The following is a 21,922-nucleotide window of genomic DNA, read 5'->3' as shown; positions in this document are numbered from 1 at the left end:
TTAAACGTGTGTGCCTCGGCCAAAATAAGTACTGCAACAATGAGTTTGAAACATGCATTACAGGTGCAAAACCATCACCTTCTCATAAATTTATACAAGGTGTACAATTTTGCTTCCGCCCTTTGCCGATAGGTGGCGACAACGGTGAGTAGCGGTCGAAAGAAACAGATCGCAGACGTCAGGCAATTAGCTTGGACCTCGGTCAACATACCCTCATTTAAACATTAGTCGATTTGTGTCTGCATCATAAAGTTGTTCTTGATTGAAAATGTCAGTTTACGAGCCAAATCTCGTCATTTGTGGGAGGTGTTACTGTTTTGTTTCAATATGAAGAAAACAGCAGCTTAGTCTCACCGAATGCTCTCACGTACGTACGGTAAGGACGCTATTAGTGAAAGAACGTGTCGTGAGTGGTTTAAACGCTTCCAGGACGGTGATTTTAACGTCGTAGACCAGCATATTGGTGGAAGAGAGAATGTTTTCGAAGAGCCGGCCGCGGTGGTCTCGCGGTTCTAGGCGCTCAGTCCGGAACCGCGCAACTGCTACGGTCGCAGGTTCGAATCCTGCCTCGGGCATGGATGTGTGTGATGTCCTTAGGTTAGTTAGGTTTAAGTAGTTCTAAGTTCTAGGGGACTGATGACCACAGATGTTAAGTCCCATAGTGCTCAGAGCCATTTGAACCATTTTTTTTGTTTTCTAAGATGCAGAGTTGGAGGTATTGCTAAGTGAAGACTCGCGTCAAACTCAAGAAGAACTGACACGATTAGTGGGAGTGACACAGCAAGCCATTTCATAACGTCTCAAGGCTATGGGCATGTTTCAGAAAGAAGGAACTTGGGTCCCGTGTCAGATGAAACCAAGAAACACTGAACGGCGTTTATGTATTTGTGAACAGTTGCTTCAGAAGCAGAAACGGAAGGGATTCCTGGGGGGTTGAGGTTGTATGGGGAAGGAGACCAGACAGCGAGGTCATCGATCTCATCGGATTAGGGAAGGACGGGGAAGGAAGTTTGCCGTGCCCTTGCAAAGGAACCATCCCGGCATTTGCCTGGAGCGATTTAGGGAAATCACGGAAAACCTAAATTAGGATGGCCGGACGCGTTATTGAACCGTCGTCCTCCCGAATACGAGTCCAGTGTGCTAGCCACTGCGCCACCTTGCTCGGTAAGGGATTTCTGCGTCGCATTGTGATCGGGGACGAAAAATAGGTTCATTACGATAACCCTAAACGAAAAAAATCATACGGATATCTCGGTCATGCTTCCACGTCGGCGGCCAAACTGAATATTCACGGCTCCAAGATCATGCTCTGCATTTGGTGGGTCCAGCTCCGCGTCGTGTACTATGAGGTATTAAAACCAAGTGAAACAATCACAGGTGGTCGTTACCGAACGCAATTAATGCGTTTGAGCAGAGCATTAAAAGACAAACGGCCGCAATACTGCGTGAGGCATGACAAAGTGGTTTTGCAACACGACAACGCTCGACCCCACGATGCAAAAGAGGCTAAAACGTTTTGTGAACGTAAAAATGGGAAGTTCTACCCCACCTCCCCTCCAGACATTGCTCCCTCTGACTATCACCTATTTAGACCAATGGTGCATGGCGTGGCTGACTAATACTTCCGATATCATGAAGAAGTCACAAACTGGATCGATTCATGGATTTCATCAAAAGATGAAAAATTTTTTTCGACACGGAATTCGTACACTCCCCGAAAGGTGGGAGAAAGTAGTGGCCAGCGATGGAAAGTACTTTGAATGACACATGTGTGACCAATTTGTTTCATTAAAGCCTCAAATATTGGGGAAAAAACGGCGGAGGCAAAGTTGTACACCTTTTATAATTGTTTTGAGATGTGTTGTGGTTGCAATATTGCTGTTTTTTTTTCTGTTTAAGAGCTCTTTCGTTCTATTGTAACTTTAAATTTCCTGGGACGGCCTTTTTGGACCTGAGCTAAATGTGAACATATTGTTACCAGCTTATTAACAAAATTTTCATGATGAGGCCTTGATATCCATCGTCTGTTTCTCGCCGTCGGTTTTGATATAAATTACGAGTTGCCACAGCTATTCTGTCTCTATGAAGTTTTTATTTCGCTTATTCGCACCTGTAAATTATTTTGGTAATAACAAGTTCTCCACCAGTTACTGGCCGTATTTAACAATTCTAATGCTAAATTGAATGATTTATTTACTGACATTGTCAGGTAACCCTTGATATTAAGTTGATGTTTTATTTATTTGCGACTATTAAATATTTCTTTGGGTATTACACAATCAGATCACTGGCTTCCTCAAACCTTTTCATATTTATAGTGTTTGATGTGCTGTAGGCCTGTAGACAGTTTAATAATCACTTACAATTGCTTCATCGAATAATGAAACGTTCTCAGATTACTAATGTGTACCTCATGTAAAATTTTTGTAATTTTTTTTTTATATTTGCTGGTATCCACATCCTCCAGACGCTTAATAAACGTAGACATGGTCCGTAGTAGGCTTAATGCGATGTTTATTTAATAGTACGATTAGTTAATTTCGACTAAACGTCATTATCAAGCACATGTACATGATCTGTATTTCATGTCATTTTCAAATCACTCTTAATTACAAGTAAAAAGTAGCCATATTCCGTCATTTTAAGGAAGGCTCCACACTAGAGTTTCCACACTACAGTGAAACCTTTCAAGATCGTATTCTGAAATTTGCTCTGTATACAATAACATGGTAACAAGTTATATGGTACATCAACGAGGACTGTCCATGTGTCTACAAAGAATGAAGTAGTATTCGCAGGTAGGTAATACTGTGTATTCCTGTGTATGAATGCCACGACTTGGCAGTAAAAAACGGTTTCATATCCGATCCCGGCAGGACCTGTTAATGTCACTGAACGCAGAAACCTAGCATAAATACATTGTTCACAGTGGACAATATAGCTCCACATCTTCAATGGGTCACACTACACAGGAGGTGTGTAGAGCACTCCGACGTCACACTTTGCTTTCTCCTGCTGCCTTGAATACGCTCTGCTTACTTGCAGGGACGAGCTGAAATATTTGGCGTAGACGCTTGTTCAGTGATATCGACATGGATACTTTAAGGTGACCGCCTAGGATTGTGGTAAGACAGTTACTTGCTTGCACTACCTTTGTATAATTATACGTTATTAGGAACCCGGCCCGGCTTCGCATGGGGAGTATTAAGTATAGTGTAAGTAGAGCGAAAAAAAAAAAGTTACCCACCTGGAATTCTGTCCTACAACGTTTAGGTTCCTAGCCAAACGCTCTGCCGCTACACCATCACAGCGTATGCCAGGTCCGTGACGCTTTCCGCTTTCTCAAAGCACTGGTGCTCTCTCGAGTTACGCCTGCTGTTCGCTAGATGGGAGTCGCTTCGTTTTCACATCTTAACTTTAATTCATCATAATGCAGCAATTTGTACGAGGCATTTACGAATTACATACAAAGACCTTTCTTCTAAATCCGTGTATCTTTTAGTAAAGCCTGGATAAAAATTCCTGAAATTTGCCTAATACAGATGGATGGGAGGAACCGGCTTGCGTTTATGAATACATAGATAGAAACGTAGTCCGTCAAATTTATTAACGCGAGATACTTTGCAATTGCATTTCATGGGAGCAAGATTGGTATCGTTCAGTTTCTCAACTCGGTTGGTACATGTGACAATCAATGTCCATTTTCTATTCATTTGTCCGAGTCGTAATTGATGTTATGAGCGTTCAGATGAATTTAGGATTATGTTAGTGGCTTTTGTAATTGTGTGGTTATGTAAAGCGATGTGCTTTGTTGAAGGGCACCAGATTATTCAGTATTCACATAATCTGCTTCTCTTACGATGTCATTTCCGACTCCTCCGAGCTTTGATTAAATCCTTACATCAGCTCATTTAGGTATCTCGTTCACGAGCGAATTATCTTCAGCTTCATTTACTTCAAGACGAAGGAGAGTAATCCACCTTCAGTAGAAAGATTACCCTATGTACGAATGGAATTTTCAGCTAACAAGGTGTGTCTCACAGTGGATCTTGGAGGTGATGAATACGCCAGTATCTAATTTAATGTATATTGTAGGGTACGGTGTGCTAGTAAATTTTGCAATGCACGATTTACTTCTATAAGGAGTGATGCAATAACACAGACAGGAACTAACTACATGAGATATATAGGAAAGATCCTGGGTTCACTTTATATCTTCGTTTAACTTACGTTAAGTGCCCCTTTCATTAGTCCGCTGCACTTTGAGGAAGTTCCTGGCCACCACAGCATCTAGGGGGCAACTTAGTCAGATCGCTTTGGTATTCATGTATGTGTCAGATTTCATTTAAAGAGAAATAAAAGAGCCTCAAAAGTGGGGACATAATACCTTATGAACTAACAGTTTAATGTAGTGACCGGCTTTCACTATGAGCCAGGATGTCTACTTCAACATTCTCGGTGACAAAGTGTTGCCCTTTCTTCTACACCTTTATGACGAGAACGCTGTGGACGCTCCCAGGATGACAACAGTAGCGTTCACAGGCCTGAAAGCAAACGTTCCTGGCTTGAAGACCACTGAGATACCCTACTGAGTGGCCTACTAAACCATCCGACGAAGCCCATACGTAATCTCTGCGAATGTCTTGAATGGCGGCAGAAGTGAGCAGTTAAAACCCTGCAATTTGTACTGCATCTAATCATCAATTGTTACCTTCAGCTGGCTAAGGAGCATATAAAGAACCTTCTAAACTCTTTCTCGCGGATTTGCTATTATCATCTCTAGAAATGATTTCAAACGGTGTACTCCTGATGTCTCCTGGGTATTAATTTTTGTCCAATTTGCTTATCATCCGCAGAATCGCTACTAATCTTCTTAAACTTGCAACTTCACAATATATTTCAAATGGTTCAAATGGCTCTGAGCACTATGGGACTTAACATCTATGGTCATCAGTCCCCTAAAACTTAGAACTACTTAAACCTAACTAACCTAAGGACAGCACACAACACCCAGCCATCACGAGGCAGAGAAAATCCCTGACCCCGCCGGGAATCGAACCCGGGAACCCGGGCGTGGGAAGCGAGAACGCTACCACACGACCACGAGATGCGGGCTCACAATATATTTCTGCTTCCTGTATTTAAATGTGTGTCAGTAAGATGCGGCTTCTTCGCGATACACGAAGCAAACAAATGTATGGCGATAACGGGTGCACTAAACGCCACCTTGGCAACATTGTGACATAGTGATAAAGATACATCGAATACGGAGTGAGTAATGACAACTTCCGCTGGACTCCGACTCTTACTTATTTTGTTTATCGCGGGCAGTCGCCTTAACCATTAGTCCACTCGAACACGTCTTCAGATCTGATTCAGACATTGATGGTGATTAATGTTTCTACTGCCATCATATCTTCGATGGTATGTGTGGCTTAACCTGTCAAGAAACCTACGTTTACTTATATACTCCAAATTCCTCTATTCCTGTGTATGTTGATACTTCGTACCAATTTTATCAATTGTCTATCCTATTCTCCGTGAAGAAATTGGCAACCACCGGGCAAATTGCCCTAGCCTTAGAAATTCGCAAACACAACAGTTTTAACAAGAATAAAGCAAGCCCTCCTGGATTCCCGTTGCGAGTAGAAACAGGAGAACCACTTCGGTAAGGACAAAGTGGTGCGTGGGAGGGGGGGGGGGCTGGCTCAGATTTGGCAGGACAGGAACATATCATTCCAGGCTGGGGGATCGACTCTAGTCCTCTGTCAGAAATGATAGACGAAGCTTTGCCAGTGCCAGATAGTCTTTCACGCAAAGGAGAAAAATTTTTGAAAAATCTTCGTCAGAAGATCCCGAGACAAAACCCAACAGCAAAACGTTATTATGACGATCAATTGTAATGTGCAGCTGCTATTACATTTTTAAATTTACTTCTTGTGCGCCTTCATATTTAAGAAACTAACAGCCGATCGGTTGAGATTAATGTACGAGCCGAAGCCGGTTGCAGCAATAAATTCATTTTAATGCAATTCGAGCTATTTCTAATCAAATTATTTGTATTTTCACTGGCACAGACTAGAATAATTCAGTGACATGAGAGAGCCAATAGTTTCAAATTCACTTTAAAATATTATTTGCGTAAAATTCAATGCGAAGCGATGCTCCTATATAAAAAACAGGTACATATTACCTAAAAGACAGGTAAGAATCTGAAATACATATAGCTAGAACCATGAGTGTAATTCATGAGAATGGAGCCCCATTTTGGAAATTGATGAAACACCGAAACCCTTGTCAAATACAATGAGGTGACGAAAGTCATGAGATAATGATATGCACGTATACAAATGAAGGTAGCTTCACGTTCACAAGGTAAATGTAAATGTCGTGTGATTAGGGCCTCCCGTCGGGTAGACCGTTCGCCGGGTGCAACTCTTTCGATCTGACGCCACTTTGGCGACTTGAGCGTCGATGGGGATGAAATGATGACAATTAGGACAACACAAAACCCAGCCCTCAGCCGAGAAAATCTCCGACCCAGCCGGGAATCGAACCCGGACCTCTAGGATTGACATTCTGTCGCGCTGACCACTCAGCTACCGGGGGCGGACGTTCACAAGCTATAAAGGTACAGTACGTTGTTGAAGCTGTCATTTTTTACTCAGGTGATTCACGTAGAAAGGTTTCAGACGTTATTATGGTCGCTCGATGAGAATTAACAGACTTTGAAAGCGGAGTGGTAGTTGGAGCTGGATGCTTGGAACATTGTTTCGGAAATCATTAGTGGATTCAGTATTTCGTGATTCACAGTGCCAAAAGCGTGCCAAGAATAACAAATTTCAGGTATTAACTTTCACCACGGACAATAAAGTATCCTACGGACTTCACTTAACGCCCAACAGCAGCGGCACTTATGTAAGGTTGTCAGTGCTAAGAGACAAGCAACATGGCGTGAAATAACAGCAGAAATCAATGTGGGACTACGACGAAAGTACCCGTCAGGACAGTGCTGCGAAATGTGGCATTAATGGACTATGCCAGCAGACGAGCGGCGCGAGTGCCCTTGCTAACACACTGTTTGGCCTGTAGCGCCTCTCCTGGGGTAGCGACCATATCGGTTGGACCATAGACGATTGGAAAATTATAGCCTGGTTAGATGAGTCGTGACTACCGGTGGTGAGAACACATGGTAGTACAGACCCCAATGAAGCCATACATCCAAGTTGCGAACAAGGCACTGTGCAAGCCAGCGGTGGCTTCATGACGGTGTTGGCTGTATTTACATGGATTGTACTGGGTCCTCTGGTTCAACTGAGCTGATCATTGGTTGGAAAGAGCTACGTTCGGCTACTTGGGGATCATCTGCAGCCATTTACCAACGATGTAATTGTTATGGATAACGATGACCATTGAATTGTGCGATGGGGCAAGTACTTTCTCAATTATGGACGGCTATCGGGACAGCATGGATCGGTATTGCCGCTAATCTTTATCACCTCACTGTCATAATTGGCATATCATCATCATCATCAGTTATCTGCTATATTAGCAGGTCCTTTGCCTCTCCATTTTCTGCGATCCATTGCTTCCTGCTTAAGGCTGCTGTATGTTGTACCGTCCATCATGTCATCCAGTGTCTGGAATCTCTTCCTTCCTCGCTTCCTTTTCCCTTCTACATAACCTTCTAAAACTGTTTTTATCAGTCCGTCATTCTTTCTTAATATATACCCAATCCAATTTCTTTTTCTTCTCTTTATTACATCTAGTAACTGTCTTTTCTCTCCCACTCTTCTCAGTACCTCTTCATTTTTTACTCTGTCCATCCAACTTATTCTTTCCATCTTCCGCCATGCCCAGATCTCAAAAGCCTCCAGCCTTTCTCTGTCTTTTTTCCTCATAGTCCATGTTTCAACGCCATGTAGAAGAACACTCCATACAAGACATTTTATGAGTCTCTTTCTGAGTTCTCTGTCCAGACCGCTACAGAAGATTCTCCTTTTCTTATAAAACGCCTCTTTTGCCATTGCTATCCTTGTTTTAATTTCTGTGGTGCACTTCCAGTTGGTGTCTATCCTGCTTCCAAGATACTTAAAATTTTGCACCTGTTCTAGTGTTTCTCCATTCAGCACAATTTTTATTTCCTTATTTCCTCCTATTGCCAATACTTTTGTTTTATTTGTGTTAACTTTCATTCCATATTTTTTTCCGTTAGTTGCAATGGTGTCCACCAAATCCTGTAATTCTTTTTCCCCTGTGGCTAGAAGGACCATGTCATCAGCAAATCTCAAGCACCCTACTCTTCTTCCTCCAATTTCTACTCCTTTGTTATCTAATGAGCATTGGTCAATCATATTTTCCAAGTACAGGTTGAAAAGAGTAGGTGATAAACAGCATCCTTGTCTTACTCCTTTCCCTAGCCTGATCCAGTTTGTACTTTCTCCTCTCACTTTAACTGAAACTTTTTGATTAAGGTACAATGAGTTTCTAAGTCTTCTGGTTTTCCAGTCCACTCTCTTTTCCCTCATAATAGTCGCCAGCTTGTCCCAAACCACATTGTCAAATGCCTTTTCTAAATCGATGAAGCACATATATAGGTCTCTTCCTTTTCCAATAAACCTTTCTCCCAAGATTCGTAGTAGCCCTATTGCATCTGTGGTGCCCGTATTCCGTCTAAAGCCAAACTGCTCCTCGCCCAGATTCTCCTCTATTACTTTTTCAAGTCTTTTATTAATTATTCTTAACATCACTTTGGCTGCATGTGAAATGAGGCTGATTGTCCTGCGCTCGCTGCATTTCTTGGTTCCTTGTTTTTTCGGTAATGGAATCATTACTGTTGTCAAAAAGTCCTCAGGCCATTCACCACTGTCATATATTTTATTACATAACCTCAATATTTCTCTTATTCCATTGTGGTTCAAGCATTTTGGTATTTCTCCCGGTATTGTATCTGTATCTACTGCTTTGCCATTTTTCATTGCAGCAATGGCAGACTTTACTTCTTCCATTATGATGGTCGGTCCTTTCTCTTCATCACTTACACTGTTGTGTGATTCAAGTTCCAGAGTTTCTGGTTTGCTATTTGTGTCATATAGCTCTTTTATATATTCTTCCCATCTCTGGAGGACATCGTCACGATCTTTGTACACTACCTCTTCGTCTTTACTCAAAATTTCCAAAGTAGCACTTCCTGCTCTGTTTTGTTCCCATGTCATAGTCTTTACTCTGTTGTATAGTAAGTCGTATCTTCCCTTCCCGTCCAGTTCTTCAATTTCATCACATTCCTCTTTTAGCCATTTTTTCTTAGCCTGCTCTGTTTCTCTTCGCAGTTCGTTATTTAACTTCGGTATATCTTTCTTGCATCTTCAGTGCTCTTGTTTTTCAATTTTCTTCTCTCCTCCATCTTGTAAATCATTTCTTGTGTGACCCATGGTTTTTTTGACCTTTTCCCTTTTACATATCCTATATTTTGCTGTCCTGCTTTAATGATTCCTTCTTTCAGCATATTCCAGTACTCGTTGGCATTATCAGGTGCTTCTTTGTCTCGTAATGTGTTTTGAAAGTCCCGAGACAGCATTTCTGTAATTTGTTCTTTGTTGGACCTTATCTCCCACTTCTTCACCATTGTCGCCTTTTTCAGTTTTTTCATTCTTATTTCTATTTCTGCCATAAGTAAGTTGTTGTCACTGTTAATATCTGCACCTGGTAATGTGTGCACCTTCTTGATTCCATTCCTGTATCTTTCTTCTACCAGTATAAAATCGATTTGGTTTCTATATTTATCCCCTGGTGATTTCCAAGTGTAGAGCCTCCTCTTATGGTTCTTGAACCATGTGTTTGCCGGTATCAGCTGCCTTTCCCTGCAGAAGTCAATTAACCATTCACCTCTGTCATTTCTCTTTCCAAGACCATGACTGCCTACTATGTTTCCCTCTTTCCCTTTTCTCACAATGGCGTTCCAGTCTCCCATTACTATTATGCAACATTTTACATTTTCGTCCATTATTCTCTCTATTACATTGTACGTTTCCTCTACAATTTGGTCATCATGTTCTGAAGTTGGCATACACACCTGGACAATCAGTAAATCTTTTTGTGCTCCTTTCAGCCTTACACCAATAACCCGGTCATTTGCATAGTCTACATATTCCACACATTTAGCCAATTCCTTTGTCATAATCATTCCTACTCAATTAATTCCTTTTACTTCTCCTCCTGAGTAGTAGAATACATATTCATCTGACTGCAACTCTCCATGTCTATTCCATCTTACCTCAGCAACTCCTACGAGATCCATATGATTCTTTTCCATCTCCCTTTTAAGGTTTTCTAGTTTTCCTACTCATAGCAGAGTTCTGACATTCCAGGTACCTATTCTCGTTTTGATTTTTTGCCTCCATTCAAGTTGTCCCCCCCGGAGATCCGAATGGGGGACTATTTTACCTCCGGACACTGATTTAACATGAGAGGAAGCCATTTTTTGTGCATAAAATGGAGACTGCATTATGCAGGGAAGATAATCTGCGGTGGTATTCCGTTGCCTTCCGCAGTCCTGGAGGCCGCCCCTAACATGGGATACAGACGCCATTTGCAGCCGCCCGCTCCGGGTCAGACGCTGCATGAGAAGTATAGGTTGGAAAATGAAAGACCCCTAGCACTCGAAACCTAATAGCGTCAGGGTCGGAAAAGAACAAGAGCTGGTCGAGGGTGGCCAGATAGGAAAGATAATGGTGAGGAGCCTGGCATAAGTAAATGGAAGCAATGCCAGGACCCAGCTCGGGGCCGCGTAGTCGCCAGCAACGTATCACTAGGTGTGGCTCCCTGGCATAACACCGCACTAATCTGGGGAATTTATGGTTAAACAAAAATCTTCATAAACCCACTGCGATGTGAGCGTATCACTATGTGTGACTCCCTGGCATAACACCGCACTAATCCGGGGAATTTATGGTTAAACAAAAATCTTAATAACCCCACTGCAATGTGATAAGTTTGTCATTTGATGATTGCATTTAACGCAGGATGTGTGTGAAATGTCCCTGCTTAATGTCATATGATTGTAATATTCCGGCTGCGAGTACCAGCTATGATGCGCTACCGTAATTGAGACGACAATGCTCTTTGCAGTAAAAAAATAAATAAATAAAAGAGCATGTAGGTTTTCTTGTAATAGTTCGAGTTAAGAAATGTCGATTGGACACTGGTTTTTTTGAGGTCAGGTAAGTCCGCATATACAAGTTATTTTGAAGTGCAAAGGAGGTACAACTTGTAATCGCAATTATCAAGAATAAATAAAATATTCTTATAAAAAAGGAAGGTAAATATCTTCTACGAACTTTTATTCGATTTTGGATTCCCGGACCTTCATAAAAACTATTAGCGTGAATAGCAAACAGTGCATAGTGATTTCTTCGCCAATTAACAGTACTGGGCGAATCTGTTGCCACGGTCCGAACGAAGCGCAATATTTCGCCGTCAGCTTGTGTGTTCAAGACGAGCCCTAGCCGACCAGTTTGTTATGCCACTGTTGTTCAGCCTTCTCATTTTGAAAGTGTTTTCCAGAAAATATTGAGACGACTGTGAATATTTCAGCTGCCGCAAGAGACGGACTCTTCATCGCGAGTTGTAGCAGTTTTCTCCGACTGGCGTTCTCTGAAAACCGGGGAAACGGAAAACTTCGACCTCCAACTCGTCCTGTGTCTAACCCGTTCTATCCTTACAGCAGCCACGAAAAAAGACAAGTAGTTCGTCGTGCTACAATTATTGAACATTTCCAATAAGGTAACTGTTAAATTTAGAAATTGTTGGGAATAAAAAATCACAATTGTAGTTATGGGATTTCACCGTATTTTAAAGTTTTCCGATTATTTCAGTATGTAATATTTTGCTCTGTTATCTGGGGAACACAAATCAAAAGTACTCACTAAAAGGTACTCAGTGAACTTCATTTATGCTGAGAAATTTGAGGATGTGCAGTCTATGGAATAATTACCCAGATGCTGCCGGCCGGAGTGGCCGAGTGGTTCTAGGCGCTGCAGTCTGGAACCGCGCGACCGCGACGGTCGCAGGTTCGAATCCTGCCTCGGATATGGATGTGTGTGATGTCCATAGGTTAGTTAGGTTTAAGTAGTCCTAAGTTCTAGGGGACTGATGACCTCAGCAGTTAAGTCCCATAGTGCTCAGAGCCATTTTTTTAAAAAAGTTATGAACTGCCATTACAAACATCAACACGTAAGGCACACAGTGCTGTGCTCACTATTGCAGAAAAGAGTGCCGCCCCCCCCCCCCCTTCATAGCAATGTGTTAATGAAAAATGTTTCACTTCAAATGCTGTTGTGATACAGGTTTCCATTACCAACATTAGTGGGTGCAGAGTATTGCTAGAAAAAGCACACACACAAAGCTACGCATTGGAGCACTTTCTTTCATAAAATAATGTTAGGTTGTTACTGGTATAAAAAACGCACAACTTGACTACAATGGGCCTTATGTAGTAAGTGTTAGTGTGTATACAGTATACAGGTTTCAGTTCAAAGTTAGAACAAGAAGGACGGCTTATTACCATTTTTTTTTCATTAACAATCTATCTCATTCTTAAGTACTGTAAGTAGGAATGTGCACCTCACATTATGGCTACACGTCTGCAACGTAGTTGTAACCTGCAGTTGCTGACTTCTGTAAACAGCAGTGGCGCTAACCTGTGCATTATTTGTGAAATAATCCTAATTTCATGCGGTTGGAGGAAACTTAGTTGCGTGTTAAATAAGCTATAAGCTAATATCAGACAAACAACCAGAATAGTAGCAGTCATCACTAATGGGACAAACATGGAGAAACTTTATTACATTTTAACACAAGAGTGGAATAAATAAAAGAGTAAACATTTCATTATCGCACAGAAAATGTAGCATATTACTAGCATTTTTGTTCTTCCAGTATTTTAATTTTTCTCTTTATGTCAGAATCTTTAATTTACTTTTCATCCTCATCTACCTTCATCATATGTAATTGGGCCTCCACTATTTCCACTCTCTACTTGGACACATTATCAATTACAGCACCAGAAACTGATGGCCCTGATTCTGCAGGCATCTTGCGACGATACCACATATTTTCTGGTTCTTGTTTGGGTGGATCTGGAGGCTCGAAACAGATTGTAGTTGGTTAGCATCCTCCAGCACATTCTTTGGAGTTTGTGTTATGTCTGGAGTGTGGGAAGTGCTCGGCTGTGTGCACTCTGTTAACTGCACAACTGAAACAGCTGGTGCATTCTCACTCCCCCTCACTGTCTACAGTTGACTCCAAATCAGGAATCGTGCTGAATTGTGCATAGGAATCATACACATACGTTAACGGTTTCATTGAGGAACCAGCAATTTAAAGCAGTTTCAGAGTTGGCTTTCCTTCACCTGTTTCACATTCTTCAACTTTTTTCCCGTGATATCCTTTTCAAGCCTGCTTTTCATATTTTCGTTACAGGTTTTCAGCCTCTCACAGGATCTTGTTGTCACACCTGAAATTAAATAAATGTTATAGTTTGCAGCACCAAGAAATAATTCTTATATTATTTACATTGATAAATCCATTTTTCATTCTGAGGCTCTTAACTTATAACTGTAATAAAAATCTAAGATCCATATATGGTTGTTGTTTACATCTCAGTTGATAAAGAAATGTGGTATAAGCCTATCTTAAGAATATGGCACAGAGATAATTGACGAACCTAAGTTCACAGTTTTCACCAAGAAAGCTTCCGTTAGTCGTATAATAGTTAGATAACAGTAAATTTAAAAGAGACGAAACCATTCCTACCGTAAATATACAGAGCCTTACCGCGTCTTTTATTGGTACGCCAATAACACATTCCAGTTTAAAACTAAAAGCTAGAGTGTAGCGAGGCAGACTTCAGGCATCGTATACAGTATCTTATGCTTAAAATGAACCCAAAAAGTAGGTTACTTTATGATTAAACTTACCAGGAGAAGAATTAAATTGTGCCTCCACATATGTCCACACTGCCTGTTTTTCTTTTAAACTGCAGGCGTCAGATTTTTACTTTCAAGAACGGAAGCGTTGCCCCCCCCCCCCCCCCCCCCTCCAGTCTCGTACTTCGAGAAATAAGGCGTTCTTCTTTTATTTTCCATTATTCGCCAAACAAACGAATAGTCTAGCAAGAGGAAGCGAGGTACGTATAAACAGTTTCTACTTAGTAGAATGAAAAACCGGTCCAAGTTACAAATTTTTTCTTTTTATTCATTCGATGACTAATTCGGACTGAGACCCATTTTCAAATCATCCTACAGAGCAGAAAATCTCACGTAAAAGACAACTCTGTGGTTTAATGTTTTATTTTACGTGGGACGTATTATGAAAAAGTTTTTTTTATCTTCAGGTAATTTGTAAAGTTTGATGTGGTACAGTTTTTATGCTTGTAAATGGTCGGAAATTAAGAAGATTTTTAATCCTCTATTGTTTTGTTTTCTTTTAATACTGATGTTGCTCCTCATATTTTATGATTTTTACGTGCCAACATGGCATACAACTTTCTAATGCGTGCCGTAGTTGGTGCTGCTGTGTTTTGGTGTTCAGTGGTTTTAATGAGTCGACCGTTTTTGGTTAAGTATTTAAAAAGTAATTATTTTATTGTTGACTTGTGCAGTTTCATATTTAATGATTTATATGTATCAACATGGCATACAACTTTGTAATATGGGTCGTATGTGGCTCTGCCGTGTGTTACTGGTCAGTGATTTTAAGTATTTGACTGTTTCTGGAAAAGATCTTAAAAAGTCTTAATGGTTAGAGAACATTTCAATAAACAAAAAAGGTTTCCTCATCCTGAGAGTGCGCCCCCTTCTCGATGTTTCCTTACGACGGCGGAAGCAGTAAACTGCCAATTACCTGTATGCACTGTAAATGTTCATTGCACATTTTTGAAATCTTCGGAAATACCGTTTTCGACTATGTTATATAAGTTGTTAACGACATGTTTTGTATCTTTGGCAAATGCTTAAAAATTTGGCAATAACTGAAACATATACGGGAGTAAATTTGGTTTTATGCCCTGTAGGACCATTTGAAACTGGGTCTCGGCCCGAAACTAATCAGCGGGTGAATAAAAAGTAAAAATTAGCAACCTTTACTGGTTTTTCGTTCTGCTGATTAACAGAATTTGCTAACCCTAGCTGGAAGTTCATTTTCTACTTATTGACGGAAAAAAGAACATCTGACAAAGAAGTCACTCACCAGCGACAGTCTGTGCAATTTCATGTCTATTAACATTTTTGCACCTCCAGGGCACGTTTCATTGCATTATACGGAGTTTACAGAGGTTGGATGACGACGATTTTCTGACCGGCGATTAACGTTGGTGCACCAAATAGACATTTTAAACGCGGTTTTCTTTTAGCCGTGATTACGGGACCTTGGTTATCTTGCTTTGTGACCAGGGTTTGTGCACTCGGCCATTATGACGAATCTTTTTTTTAATGAAACAACCAAATGATTTAGTACGTCAGTCTAAAAAAAGCCAATTTGTTAGTAGTTTTTCCACAGTATCACTTTAGAAAACAAAAATAATTTTTTCTGTACGAATAGGGCGACTTGATACGCGAAAAGACACCTACACTGAGGAAAAGTTTTATTACAACAACAGTACAAACGAACTTTGGTCTCATAAAAAACTGGGATTTGAAGTGCTAATTTCTGAGTTTTCCACCAATCAACATCGTGAGTGCTATTTGTGTGGATGGTTGTTCAAATCCAGGCCTGCCACTGAGATTTAGGTTTATAGTAGTTTCTCTCAATCACTTTAGCGTATTCCTTGGAAAGAGAAAGCGGTCGATTTCTTTCCCCAAACTAGGTATCATTCCGCCTCTAATGACCTTGTCCTGAGTGGGAGATTTTGGAACACCTAATCTTATTTCACAGTTCGACTTACATCTAAACGGATGTTTTAAGGTTTTCACGACTGGTACATGTTTCCTGTGTGAAATCCACGCACTGCGGAAATAAAGGAGAAAAGTGCTTTGCCTGAATTCGTGACTAGGTCGCAGAGCAATTTTACATACATCAAAAAAAGTTTTCCATCACCTCGCTTCCGACAGTTTCGGAACCCGTACAGAAAATAGGAATGGAGATCAACATAAACATTATTTCCGCCCTTTTTGTTGCTTATGAAAACCACACATTGCATGTTGTACCACGTCCTCTAACATTGATGCATACCTGTATTCGTCGTGGCATTCTATCCACAAGTTCAGCAAGGCACTGTTGGTCCAGTTGTCCCACTCCTCGACGACGATTCGGCGTAGATCCCTCAGAGTGGTTGGTGGGTCACGTCGTCCATAAACATCCCTTTTAAATCTATCCCAGGCATATTCGATAGGGTTTATGTCTGGAGAACATGCTGGCCACTCTACTGGAACGATGTCGTCATCTTGAAGGAAGACATTCACAAGATGTGCACGATGGGGGCGCGAATTGTCGTTCATGAAGACGAATGCCTCACCAATATGCTGCCGATATGGTTGCACTATCAGTCGGAGGATGGCATTCACGTATCTTACTGCCGCAACGGCCCCTCCCATGACCACCAGCGGCATACGTCGGTCCCACATAATGCTACCCAAAACATCAAGGAACCTCTATATTGCTGCACTCGCTGGGCAGTGTGTCTAAGACGTTCAGTCTTACCGGGTTGCCTCCAAACTCGTATCCGGCGGTTGTGTGGTCGAAGGCATACTTTACACTCATCAGTGCAGAGAACATGATGCCAATCCTGAGAGATCCATTCGCCATGTTTTTGGGCCCATCTGTACCGCGCTGCATGGTGTCGTGGTTGCAAAGATGGACCTCACCTTGAACGTCGGGAGTGAAGTTGCACATCATGCAGTCTATTGCGCACAGCTTGAGTCATAACACGACGTCCTGTGGCTGCACGAAAAGCATTGTTCAACTTGGTGACGTTGCTGTCAGGATTCCTCCGAGCCATAATCCGTAGGTAGTGGTCATCCACTGCAGTAGTAGCCCTTGGGTGGCTTGAGCGAGGCATATCATCGACAGTTCCTGTCTCTCTGCACATCCTTCATGTCAAAACCACATCTCTTTGGTTCACTCTGAGACGTCTGGACACTTCCCTTGTTGAGGGCCCTTCCTGGCACAAAGTAACAATGCAGACGCTATCGAACCGCGGTATTGACCGTCTAGGCATGATTGAACTACAGACAACACGAACCGTGTACCTCCTTCTTGGTGGAATGACTGGAACCGATCGGCTACCGGACCCCTTCCGTCTAATAGGCGCTGCTCGTGCATAGTTGTTTACATGTTTGGGCGGGTTTAGAGACATCTCTGAACAGTGAAAGGGATACAATATCCACAGTCAACGTCTATCTTCAGGAGTTCTGGGAACCGGGGTGATGCAAAATTTTTTTTATTTGTGTATTTTAACTAAAACATAGCAGTTTCGCGCTGCAAATCTGTAAAATTTTCCCCTTTCATGAGTATATGTGACTGTAGCTGAAACAGCTTCATTGTCTTGCTTTCTATTCCAATAGTAAGAAGAACAGAAATTTTCTCATGGTGGGTACGATGATTTGGTGAAAATGTTGAATAATTGGATACAGCTGTGGAAGCCACACGCTATATTGCCGCCAAGTCATAGGCTTACGCCCAATTAATCCTCTGTCTGATATTTATTAGTCGTACCGTGTCACTTCTCACATTCACTGGTTATGGGGTGCACTATTACCAATGCAAATGACTGCTCGGAATGGCATAATGATAATTATTAAATGCGAATGTATCTCAGTGCAGACACGTGATATCACCCTAGAGTAATTCTCTGCTCTGGGTGGGGACACCGACAACAAGGTGACCAGTGGATGCGGAAAGACTGCGCGCCCTGTAATCTATCCTTCCGCGTGACGTGACAGGCGCCGCGCCGCTCACACACGTCACGTGGGAAGCATAGCTGTAGGCGCTCGTTTACACGCCACTGATTACTGCCTTGACGGGCATTCTCGCATTACTAACGAACTGTTTGTCGTGGCGTGTTAGCGCGCTAGTGTGTTTTGACCTTGAACTATGTCCTTAAAAGCAGACCAAGCCCGTGTCTACGGATGAACTGTTTATTATGGGCGTAATTTGCGATCCGCTGGAATAAAGTCTTGTAGCAGTTACAACGTTGCCGCATTTAATTTGCAGTATAACTTTTCTTTAACCATCAGATCCAGAAACCGCAAAATTCGAAGTTACGTAAATCACTAATACAAAATTGTATTTTTTGCGGCAAAGTTGGAGAAAAAACTAGTGCCAAAACAATGAAACTATCTTCCTTTGATTTCGCGTAGTTAATTTGCATGATAGACAAGAATAATTACCAGTACTATCACTTTATTTTCCAGATTTCTGAAAATAGCTACGTCCCACTGTTTGCTTACAGAATGATGCGTATGGGTTTTTTATTTGACCGCGAACAGAGATAATGCTTTCCCTTAGGAAATCATTATCCAGAAGTATTAACAGACTTCGTGAAACAAATATGATTTCAAGTTCTAACGAATGTAACAACTAAACAATCGAACACTAAATGGGGCTTAAAGAAATTGCGAACCAACCAAAAATTCTCCGTGTCAAACTATTTCACTTTTACTCTCGTGAATCATTTTTACTATAAATTTAATTGAAAGATGATCAATAACGTAGTCTATACACAAAAAATACATCTTTTAAATTTTTAAAAATGGGGAACAGCTTTCACGGCTCGTAAATGAATTAATACAGCACAGCGACAGTCTCACATTAGCAATGATAACGGAAACAATAAATAACATTAGAGGACAAGAGATATTTCCACACTGGTACACGATCATATACAGTACTTTAACACTCTTGCCTTGTGATTTTTTTTCTCTAGCTAATGCATTAAATATTATTTCACTGAAACGTACTAGACGCCGTTATTTAATAAGTATTACCCGTGATCTGGGAATTAACTGTTTAAGCCACAAAGTGTGATACGAAAGTAGTATGACTGAAGCTGTCTCTGTGGACAGCTATCAGGTATTTTACGCTAGCGGTAGTTACCCACACACCAGGATCAGTCCGTGTAAGTGTGCTTTTGTTCATTCCGCTGCGCGAAACATTTCTAATAGATACCTGGCCAGATTCTTCGTGATTTTTCTCATGCCACAGTCTCCAGGGGTGGAAAACTACTATTTCCATGTTAGAATTATGTTTGTTAAAGATTAACAAGCCTCTGGGGCTAGCAACAATAGTTCAGTACGAGATAATAATTAAAAATTTTAGAATGTTATGAAAAGGATGGTCTGGTCTCAGCTGCCAGAGACGGTGGTCATATGTGCATGAGTCGCGTTTGCTTGAGTGTACGTGTGTATATGTTATCTATTTTCGACAAAGGCTTCATTGGCCGAAAGCTCACTTTCCGACAATCTTTTCCTTGTGCCTATCTGCTATATGGTGAGTAGCAACTATCATTTTCATAATATCGTTACACTCCAGCCTGGATTTTCCATTGTTTTATTTATAATTTTAAACTGATTCGTGATTCTGTGTGTGTTGCTAGGGAGGACGAGAAATACCAAACTGACAGTCATGACACCCTTGCGTATCTTTTACTGGTCGTAATTGTAGCTAACTTAGAAGTTAGTAATTTTCGCCAAGTGGCATGTTCCTTTACAAGGGAGATATTTCTGCTAAGTGTAACCTTTCCTTCGAGCATTAGTATACCAAAGAGGTACCACAAAATCGGTTCTGGCCGATAGAAGAAGTCTGGCAACCTTACGCAGCTAAGCACCCGACCAAAAGCTCTGCAGGTTAGCATCTAGCTTGGCTACGAAACGTAGGTCTCTCAGAGCAGTCGTCCGTTCTCTCCGAAAATCAGAGATTTAAATAATCGCCACAGAAAGAGCGCTGCCTCATTGGCACTCGAGTTTTTCCACTGTCAAGACGGGTTTTCCATCTGTCAGTCACCATACCGCATGGTCATACCCTTTAGGCGGTATATTGAGGCAATGTACTCGTACGTGAATTCTACAGACAGCAGAAGATCAGATGCCCTGTTACTGGGATAATCGGTAAACGATTTCGTTGCTCGCTAGTTGCGACAATAAGATCAACTGGAATTCCGACGATAGCTCGTAATTACGATAACATCCGGACCACCCAGCTCTGTGTATCGCCATTAATGTTATCTGGCACGTTATACTACCTTGTGCCATCATTAGACAGTATCTATCTCGCTCGCCCTCAATTACGTGATTTATTTCTTCATTTTGTGCATGTCCTCTGATTACTTTGTGTATGGTTTTTCTAGATTGAACTAGTGTTGTTTGCTGCTCAAGTAATACCTGTCTCGTATTCAGGTGCTTTTTCATCCTATTTCAGTGCCTTTTTACCTTGTTCACTTGCTTTAGCTTCATTATTTATGTATTTGTGTACATTTTATCAAAATGTATGTCTTATTGAAGTAGAGTTGCCCTACCCCTTTCCGTCCTTCAGCTGTCACCACACTTCATCTATTCCACTGTGACTGCGAAGCCAATGGACAATAGGGTGGCGGGTGCTGGTTATGTGATTTCGCCTCTTCACAACCAATCCACTAATATTCGCAGTAATAATTATAGAACAGTGGTAGTATTACGATTTTCGTCAATTTACATCAATTTACACTACTGGCCATTAAAATTGCTATACAAAGAAGAAATGCAGATGATAAACGGGTATTCATTGGACAAATATATTATACTAGAACTGACATGTGATTACGTTTTCACGCAATTTGGGTGCATAGATGCTGAGAAATCAGTACCCAGAACAACCACCTCTGGCCGTAATAACGGCCTTGATACACCTGGGCATTGAGTCAAACAGAGCTTGGATGGCGTGTACAGGTAAACCTGCACATGCAGCTTCAACACGATACCACAGTTCATCAAGACTAGTGACTAGCGTATTATGACGAGGCAGTTGCTCGGTCACCATTCAACAGACATTTTCAATTGGTGAGAGATCTGGAGAATGTGCTGGCCAGGGCAGCAGTCGTACATTTTCTGTATCCAGAAAGGCCGTACAGGACCTGCAACATACAGTCGTGCATTATCCTGCTAAAATGTAGGGTTTCGCAGGTATCGAATGAAGGTTAGGGCCACGGTCGTAAACATCTGAAATGTAACGTCCACTGTTCAAAGTGCCGTCTATGCGAACAAGAGGTGATCGAGACGTGTAACCAATGGCACCCATACCATCATGCCGGGTGATACGCCAGTATGGCGATGACGAATACAAGCTTCCAATGTGCATTCACCGCGATGTCGCCAAACACGGATGCGACCATCATGATGCTGTAAACAGAACCTGGATTCATCCGAAAAAATGACGTTTTGCCATTCGTGCTCCCAGGTTCGTCGTTGAGTACACCATCGCAGGCGCTCCTGTCCGTGATGCAGCGTCAAGGGTAACCGCAGCCATGGTCTCCGAGCTGGTAGTCCTTGCTCATGGAAACATCGTCGAACTGTTCGTGCACATGGTTGTTGTCTTGCAAACATCCCCATCTGTTGACTCAGGAATCTAGACGTGGCTGCACGATCCGTTACAGCCATGCGGATAAGATGCTTGTCATCTCGACTGCTAGTGATACGAGACCGTTAAGATCCAGCACGGCGTTCCGTATTACCCTCCTGAACCCACCGATTCCATATTCTACTAACAGTCATTGTATCTCGACCAACGCGAGCAGCAATGTCGCGACACCGTAAACCGCAATCGCGATAGGCCACAATCCGACATTTATCAAATTCGGAAACGTGATGGTGCGCATTTCTCCTCCTTACACGAGGCATCACAACAACGTTTCACCAGGCAACGCCGGTCAGCTGCTGTTCGTGTATGAGATTGTTTG

The sequence above is a fragment of the Schistocerca nitens genome, chromosome 5, assembly GCF_023898315.1.
Source record: "Schistocerca nitens isolate TAMUIC-IGC-003100 chromosome 5, iqSchNite1.1, whole genome shotgun sequence".
NCBI lineage: Eukaryota > Metazoa > Arthropoda > Insecta > Orthoptera > Acrididae > Schistocerca > Schistocerca nitens.
Note: the sequence above shows the minus strand (reverse complement) of the source record.